Source organism: Colobus angolensis, unplaced genomic scaffold, assembly GCF_000951035.1.
Source record: "Colobus angolensis palliatus isolate OR3802 unplaced genomic scaffold, Cang.pa_1.0 Scaffold48, whole genome shotgun sequence".
NCBI classification, from domain to species: domain Eukaryota; kingdom Metazoa; phylum Chordata; class Mammalia; order Primates; family Cercopithecidae; genus Colobus; species Colobus angolensis.
This window is the reverse complement of record NW_012118265.1, coordinates 3,075,207-3,084,096: the sequence shown is the minus strand read 5'-3', so window position 1 is coordinate 3,084,096 and position 8,890 is coordinate 3,075,207. Positions and strand designations below refer to the sequence as shown.

The 8,890-nt window shown below is 41.3% G+C and overlaps 1 protein-coding gene across 1 annotated transcript in view; it reads left to right on the top strand.

Moving 5' to 3' along the window:
• Positions 1-5,109: 5,109 nt before the first annotated feature.
• WWTR1 (WW domain containing transcription regulator 1) overlaps positions 5,110-8,890 on the top strand; it is a 154,424-nt gene continuing 150,643 nt past the window's right edge. Inside the window, exon 1 of the mRNA XM_011958940.1 lies at positions 5,110-5,153. The gene's annotated coding sequence lies outside the window, so the exon portion shown is untranslated. The remainder of the gene's footprint in view (positions 5,154-8,890) is intronic.

The window sequence follows — 8,890 nt, the reverse complement described above, 5'->3', positions numbered from 1 at the left end:
GGGATTATAGGCATGAACCACCAAGACCTGCCAATGTACCATAATTAAATCGTGTTCCTTTTTTTCTCTTTTTGAAGGGCACATCATTTTTCCAATAAAAATTAATAACATACAGAACATTGACCCAACATGCAAAAATACTCAAAGGGTTTAAACGACTTTCTCTAATGCCTTTATTAATATTTGGTTTTTCAAATAATTCCTCTAACATGATTATCCTTATTGATTGTTTACTTCTTAGGTTGTTAATTGGTTTAGCAGATACAAAAGAGTCTAAATATTCTCTAAAAATTAATTTAAAGGAATCTTTTATCTTTTGCAAGATTTATATTTTTATTTGCATTGTGTAGATAGAGATTTACAACTTCCAATAATCAGAGACACTCTCAATGTTAAGTAGGAAGAGATGTTTGAGTGCATATTAGGGAATATTTTTATTATAGGGTGATTTTTGCTTTCCTATATCACAATGTTTCAGTGGAACCCCTGGTGATTTGGAAATTTGGATAACAAAGATAACTTGTATTCACTCAGTCACCATCCATTCAACATTACTGAAAAAAAAATGTACTGTGACAGATTATATTTTTCAAAAAAGGCTGTAACGGTATTTCTCATCCCACATGCTCATCTTACCATGTGACCTAGCCCTTTCTTGATTTAGAGATGGAATCTAGGCCGGGCGCAGTGGCTCACGCCTGCAATCCCAGCACTTTGGGAGGCTGAGGTGGGCGGATCACGAGATCAGGAGTTCAAGACCAGCCTGGCCAACATGGTGAACCCCTGTCTCTACTAAAAAATACAAAAAATTAGCCGGGCCTGGTGGTACGCACCTGTAGTCCCAGCTACTTACAAGGTTGAGGTGGGAGAATCACTTGAACCTGGTTGCAGTGAGCTGAGATCGTGCAACTGCACTCCAGCCTGGGTGACAGAGTGAGACTCCGTCTCAAAAAGAAAAAAAAAGAGAGAGAGAGAGAGAGATGGAATCTATATCCCTTCCCCTTGAACCTGGGTGGACTTTGTGACTTTCTTGTCAACAGAAGGTACTGGAAGTGACACTATGTGATTTCAGAGGATAGATCATAAGAAGTGACAGAGTTTCTGCCTGGTTCTTTCTCTGGACATTTTCTCAGCATCCAGTCATCCAGCAAGGAAGCCTAGGCCACATGGGGAGGCTACTTGTAGGTGTTCCAGTCAGCAGTCCTAGACAACAGCCAGAATCAGCCACCAGGCATGTGAGTAAAGAAGCCGTTGAGATGACTCCAGTCCCAGCTTCCATCTGACACCAACTGCCTGAGAGACCTTGAGAGAGAGCTGCCAACTGAGTTCAATCCACAGGACCATGAGAGATAACAATAACCAATTATTTTTATCATTTGATATCACTGAGGTTGGAGTGGTTTGTTTTGCAGCAATAGATAACCTGAAACACTTATTTTAATATAATTGGCTTTAAAAATACTTGTAATGTAATAAGGTTCTGAAATGGTAGTCCTGGAACAACAAGAATTCCATAGTTGCTGTGCTTAGGTCTGCTGTACAACCCTAAATACCCTCACAGTATGAGGGGAAGTCACCCTCACAGTGTGAGGAGAAGTAGGTCTTCATTTCCTTGAACATGCAGCCATACCCATGAGACTTCTAAAAATGATATCAAGATAACAGAAGTCTGGTTAGTGTTATTGAAGTTCCTCTCCATGTAGAAAGACTCTTAAGAGAATGGGGCTGGACAGGTAGGACTAAGGTGCTTTGACTCTAAAGGTAGCCGAAGCCCTCAGGTGACTTTAGTGGCTCCTGTTACCAATGGCTGCTGTAGGGAAGCTTCCTACCCATTACTCAACCCTGACCTCTGGATACAGGTCAAGACCTTGATCAATTAGTCTGTTCTTGGCCCCATTTTATTCCAGGAAGGAACTTAGTAAATATGAAGGAGCAGCACTGGAGAGAAGATTTAGAGCAAGAGAAATGGAGCCACCACTGAAACATGAGACAGGATGACTGGTGAAAACTGTCAGCTTGTTAGACAAAAGAAAAGCTACAACCGGGTGTGGTGGCTCACACCTATAATCCTAGCACTTTGGGAGGCCAAGGTAGGCAGATCACTTGAGTTCAGGAGTTCGAAATAGCTTGGCTAACATACTGAAACTCCATCTCTACTAAAATACAAAAATTAGCTGGACTTGGTGGTGGGTGCCTGTAATCCCAGCTACTCGGGAGGCTGAGGCTGGAGAATCCCTTGAACCTGGGAGGGGGAAGTTGTGGTGAGCCAACATTGTGCCATTGCCCTCCAGCCTGGGCAAAAAGAGCAAAACTCCGTCTCAAAAAAAAAAAAAAAAAATACAATCAACCAAACGAACAAGAAACAAAGAAGTAGGGACCCTGGAATACCATGGCAAGTATTGACAGACTCATTAGGATGGATGGATGGATGGATGGATAGATGGATGGATGGATAATAGAGGCAGTGGGGGGCACTTACTAGGAAAATTAGTTCATCAATTATCATGGGTTTTTTTATGGTTTGGTTGGTTCCATATGTGGGTGAAAGTTAAAAATGGAGAGTAGCTCAGACACTTCCCAGTACATAGAACTACAAGCCTTGCAGCTGGTCATTCATTTTGTGTGGGACAAGAGGTGATTGCTTGGACAAGAATATATACACTTTCATGTGTAGTAGTCCTGAAAAGGAAAGGACTGGAAGACTGGAGACAAAATGGTCAGAAGGAGAGGCATTTGGATGGAAATATGGGAGTGGGCATAATGCATAAAGATCTTTGTATCACATGCAAAAAAATTCCCACTCAAGAGTGTTTGTCATTGAAGAGGCACTAAACAACCACATAGACAGAATGGACTTGGCCAGTAATGTTAGTCAGTCTTGGCCATTTACCATGAATTGACATGACAGGCAAATGAAAGGTGACAGAGACAGAGGCTATACATGAGCCAATGGCATGGACTCTACTTACTAACCCTCATCTAGTTCATGCTGCTTTTGAATGTCCAATGTGCTAACAACAGAAACTGAGCCTCTGATATGATGTTATTCCTAGAATAGTCCAAATGGCCACTTGGCTGATTGTAATGCGTCTCTTCCATCCAGTTCGTGCACACGGGAATAGATATGTATTCTGGTCATGAGTTTGCCTTTCTTGCCCACAGAGTGTCTGTCAGTACCACTATCTGGAAACTCCCAGAATGCCCGATTGAAATCCTATGCAATATTGTATCCGATCAGAAGAGCCGCTTTACAGCAAAGATGATGCAGAAACGACCCCTTGGCTATAGGAGCCACTGATGTATTACACAGTAAGCTATGTAGAATTAGCTACACTAATAGAGTGAAGGTATAGCTGAAGCACCATCTTGTAGGCAATATTCTGCAAGGATGAGGTGCCATCCTTCAGGTTATAGTACATAGACTAAATCACAGAGACCTTTATATGATTCTGTGTCACCAATAGAAAGAATGCATGAGTCCACAAAGAAAAAGGTGGAAGGAAGAGTGATTCCCCTGCCATCACTCCCAGTGACCCATTGGGGAACTTTGTGCTTCCCATCCTCACAACTTTGAGTTCTGAAGGGTTAAAGGTCCAAGTCCCCAGAAGAAGTGCTCTCTCACTAGGGGATATAGCAAGGGTACTATTGAACTATAATTTATGAATGCCACCTAGGCACTTTAGATTCTTGTGTCCAGGGACCAGCAAGAGAGAATAGTCATCATCGTTCTGGCTGGGATCCATGACCCTGGGCAACAGAAAGAGCTACAACTACTGTTGCACAAGGCAGGCAAGGAAGAATGTGCACGACCAGGTGACCCACTGGGGTGTCTCTGGGGGCTCTCTTTCCTGGTTATAACTATGATGGACAGTCTGAGAAGGGTATGATTCCAAAGGCATGGGCCTCTTCAGAATGAAGGTTTGAGTGGCACCACCAGGTTGGACATCAGCACCTGTAGAGGGGATAGCACTGGATATGGAAAACTTGGAGTAGATAGTGAAGGAGGAAGAGGATAAATACCAGTTATGGCCTCAAGACCAACTACAGCAGTAGGGACCGTGGTTTGTCTCATTAATCTTCCTCTTCTAAGTTTCCCCTGAGGAGGAGAGGCCCATAGCAACCTTGGACAAACTGCACCCTGAAAATGAAGAAGTCAGCCTGTGTGATGCAGTCTGTATGGACTGTGATAAAAATGCCATGTCCCATGTGGGTGACTGCTTAGGACTTTCTTCAATAGAGTCACTGTGAGGATAGCAGTGAGCTGACATCTTCACCAGCCACACCTGTAAAATTGTCTGCACTATTTACACTGAAGGCTGAGGTTACTTGTCTACCAAGGGTTGAACCCAGCTAGGTGCTAGGGTTTAGCCATTGCTGCCCATTGAGGGATGCCCCTAAAGGTCAGCTGTTGCCTTGGAAGCACTGGCCTGCTCAGGGCTGAGACTTTTCCTGGCCAGTCCTCCTACCTACCCTCCTCCTTCACTACTGACAAACGTTTATTGCAATCTGAATACTCTCCTGGCTTACTCTCCTTCTTTCTCCTCTTTAACTTTTACAGGCATTTTCCCCAATGTACCTCTGCTCATCTAACTCTATCTTGGCATCTGCTTCCTGGTGGATCTGTACTGACCCATAAACCATGCTCACTAGTTATTTTCCAGGTAATCATCTATTTTTATTCATTTTTTTCTTGATTGGTAGTTTGAACAAGACATTAAACATACTTACTATATAAATACAGATATCATCATTGGCCAATTTACTGTAATTGAACTCTCCAAGGGGGTTTCAGGATGGTTTTGCTTCTTCTAGAAATTGTAGCAGGGAAGCAGAGGTCTACCTTTGTCTGTTTTCAGAAGGGCAAGTTTACCTTCATAGTTTCCCTGGATTACTTTTAATGTTTGCTTTCCTTTTCCCTCCCACTGGACTCTAGTGGGGACCGTGTTTGTCTTCTTTAAACCATAGAAGTGCAAGTTCAAATGAAATGACGTTTCTAGAAGAATGGAAATTCCTTAAGTGAGGCCCTTTTGAGTTCAGATGGATATGTGATAACAGAAAGAAAAGAGTGCTCTTGTATCCAGACTAGCTACCCACTGCTGCCCAGGCTGCAGAGTAATGGGACTGGTGCAGGAACTCATTGGGGATTTTCCTTGGTAAGATTATGTGGTCACAAAGGAGGTTCCTTTGTAAGAAAAACACCTATATGTGGGATTCTTATTACTTGTTCCACAAAAACAAAACCCCTGGAGTGGTGAAATAGAAAAGACTGACTAAAGGTAACAACTTGGACTCTGTACAAAGGCCTTTGGTGATTTTGAGTAAAAAAAGGCCAAGTCTCTCCCACACCAATGGCTTACTTTGGAGGCTGTAAAGTTACTCATTTAGCAAAGCTGACCAGAAAGTCAAAGGGAGGATTCATTAGCAAGGTTGAAATTTACCACTAGATTATGCTTGTCTTTCCAGCCAAGCAGAAAGAGACTTCGTGGCAGTCTTTTTGTGGGGTGTTCAAACACTAATGAAAAACGCTTTGAAACCAAGATGACTTTTTTTGATGAGTGGAGTGTCTGAGGGAGCTTACGTGGAGAAATCAATATAACTATTGCCTCAGTGTTGTCAGAGAATTTGTTGAAAGGGATCCCCCATTCCCCATTGGTAACTACTTATTTTTTTCTAAGAATGAGATTCAACAGTTCAAATTTTAGACCTTGGGTTGTGGTGTGAAGCAACGAAGAGTTAGGTTTTTCGTTTTTGTTTCTGAGACACAATCTTGCTCTATTGCCCTGCCTGGAGTGCAGTGGCGCCATCTCGGCTTACTGCAACCTCTGCCTCCCAGGCTCAAGCAATTCTAACTTCTAAGCAGCTGGGATTACAGGTGCCCACCACCATGCCCAGCTAATTTTTTGTATTTTTAGTAGAGATGGGGTTTCACCATGTTGACTAGGCTGGTCTCAAACTCTTGACCTCAGGTGATCTGCCCTCCTTAGCCTCCCAAAATGCTGACATTACAGGCGTGAGCCACCATGCCTGGCCAAGAGTCAGCTCTTGACAACTCCAAAATACCTATCCTTAGGGCAGATAGAAGAGAGAGATTTTTCACATGATAATGTATTTAAATCAGGATTAGACAAAGAACTTCGTCCTTCCTTGCTGAAATATACAAGTTGTCATATTTAATGGGAAAAAAGGCAGTCTTTTACACTTATGAGAGAAGTTGATAACTAAAAATCTAGAGGCTTCTTTCCCTAAAAGTCATTAACCAGTATTATTTTTATAGATTTAATGCCAACTAACCAGACTCTGAATTATTACCATCTCTAGTGTTGAACTCCAGGCTGTACAATCTATACCAGGGATGAGTCTTGATTGACACTTTCACAGACAGCAGTTACAGAATTTTTTAGGAAGGTGACAGGTAAATCTCAGGGGTCTTCTCATTCACTTTTTCTTTGGTATCTTATCAAGACGTTTTAATTCTCTTTTCAAATATCTTCAGATTCTTTTCCCTCTGGTGAAACAGATGGCAGGTAGGAGGAAATATACAGAATGAACTGTGAAATTTCTCTTGCCTAAAATCATTCACAAAACATGGGAGATGATGATTCAGTAGAACTACAATGTGCAGCCACTAAGTTAGTGCCCGTGTAATCCTAACCTTGTTTGGCTGTTAAGAGCTTCATGTGATACCTTCAAGTCTGTACAAGGACTCAACCAGAGTATCAGGACAGACTGAGACTTGGGGGCTTCCAAGAATTTGGAGCATAGTGGGATGCTGGGTTGCCTAGACATCATTAGTAAGATTTTTTTCATACTTTTTTCTTTCTTTTTTTTTTTTTTTGAGACGGAGTCTCACTCTGTCGCCCAGGCTGGAGTGCAGTGGCATGATCTCCGCTCATCGCAAGCTCCACCTCCCGGGTTCACTCTATTCTCCTGTCTCAGCCTCCCTAGTAACTGGGACTACAGGCGCCCACCACCACGCCCTGCTAATTTCACGATCTCCTGACTTCGTGATCCGCCTCCCAAAGTGCTGGGATTACAGGCGCAAGCCACTGCGCCCGGCCCCATTGGTAAGATTTTTCTTTTCCTATAGCAAAATGCATTGAATTCCAAATGAACAATTCACAAAATAATTTTAGGAATACAACTCTTAAAAAGTAGAGACCCATTGCTTCATAGTAATTAGAAATGATGGTTCACATCACAGAAGGATTCTTTAATACACACAAGCGCTCCAAAATCAGGGTTTGATTGAATTTTCAGTACCTCCAACACATGTAAGTTTTTATTTGTTTAATGAGAGGGAGGAGACAACTAAGCTTCGATATAAATTTGAGGAGCCTCTGTGCATCGTATGGCCATTAGATGACAAAACATTTGTGAAATGATACTGTAAGTCAGTGGAGGAAAAATGCCTTTAAAAACAGCCTCTCTTTCCCTCTTTTTAAAGGAAAAGGCAGAATGGTGTATGCTCACAGAGGAGGAAGTAATTAAGAGTCTGATTCTGTTAGGCAACTGTAGAAGAAATATAATTTGAAAGCCCGAGAGATACTGGAGGGTTTGAGTCCTGGTGCTCTTATTATAAGTCAGTGGCCTTCGGCAAGACATAAACTTTTCTAAACCTTGGTTTTCTTATCTGTACTGTAGTTCTAGTAAGACTTATCTGCCCATTCTCACAGGGTTACTATGAGATTCATGTGTGACTGTACATATGAAGTTGTTTTGTAGTCTATAAAATATTATATAAATATGATTTATTATTATTGCCCTAGTTGAAATACTAACAGCTTTTAATGACCATAACTAGATTGAGATGTCTTCAGTCATATGGTCAAATTAGGATTTATTGTGTGGCAGATGCTGTATGAGAATTAATCTACTATCTTATCTAAGATTATCTAGAAATACATATTTTTAAAGAAAATTTAGCCATTTTTAAGCATGTGTGAATTGAACTGGTGCCCACAGGCACCGGCTTTCTTATACTCAGGTCCTCTCTCCACCTTATTTTGATTTGGAGGGCTGTCTTCTCCTTGGCTCCAAACCACAAATTAACTTTTGTGACCAGGCATGAAAAGTGTCCTAACTTGTGTCTGGACAATGCACAGAGAGGTAATAGTAGAGCTCATATATACTTGACTCTTGTCACCAAGAAAAATAAGACAAGGAAGAGCAGTGGCTTGAACAGCTGGTGTAACCAGATCTGTGACTTATTTGGGTAAAGGGAGGAGTTGAGTGAAATTGTCAACCAATAAATGTTCTAATCAGGTGGCAAACTCTTCCAAGCTCAGCTTGAAAGATCACTTCTGGCCTTGCACACAATGGATATTCAAAAAATATGTACTGTATTTGTTGAATAGAAGGATAATATTGAGCACCTTGAAATTCCCCCTACCCCAAACACTGCTAAGTAGTTCTCTCATCACACACAAAATAATACTAATAATATGGTTTGCACTTCTGAGAGTGATGATTCACTGTTATCATGTTACACATATATACAGATCTAAGCATAAAAAGAGAAATACTTATCTTTTTACTTTTACATAGTTTTAAAATATAATTTTAGCACCTTTTCATTCATTTTTCCATGTTTTTGAACAAAGTTATAATGATGGTATTCACAGATCTTTGTTTCTGAATTTTTCTCATTAAAATTATAAAAATTCTTAAAAACATTTTTCAGGTTGTCACATTGTCTTCATAAACACTCAAATAACTACCAAAAACTTCATTGCATATGTTAAGCTGCTAGATACACTCAACCATTCTCCTCTTAAATATTTAGGAAATTTCTGGGCTGGGCGCAGTGGCTCACGCCTGTAATTCCAGCACTTTGGGAGGCCTGGAGGGGGGCGGATCACGAGGTAAGGAGATTGAGACCATCCTGGCCAAC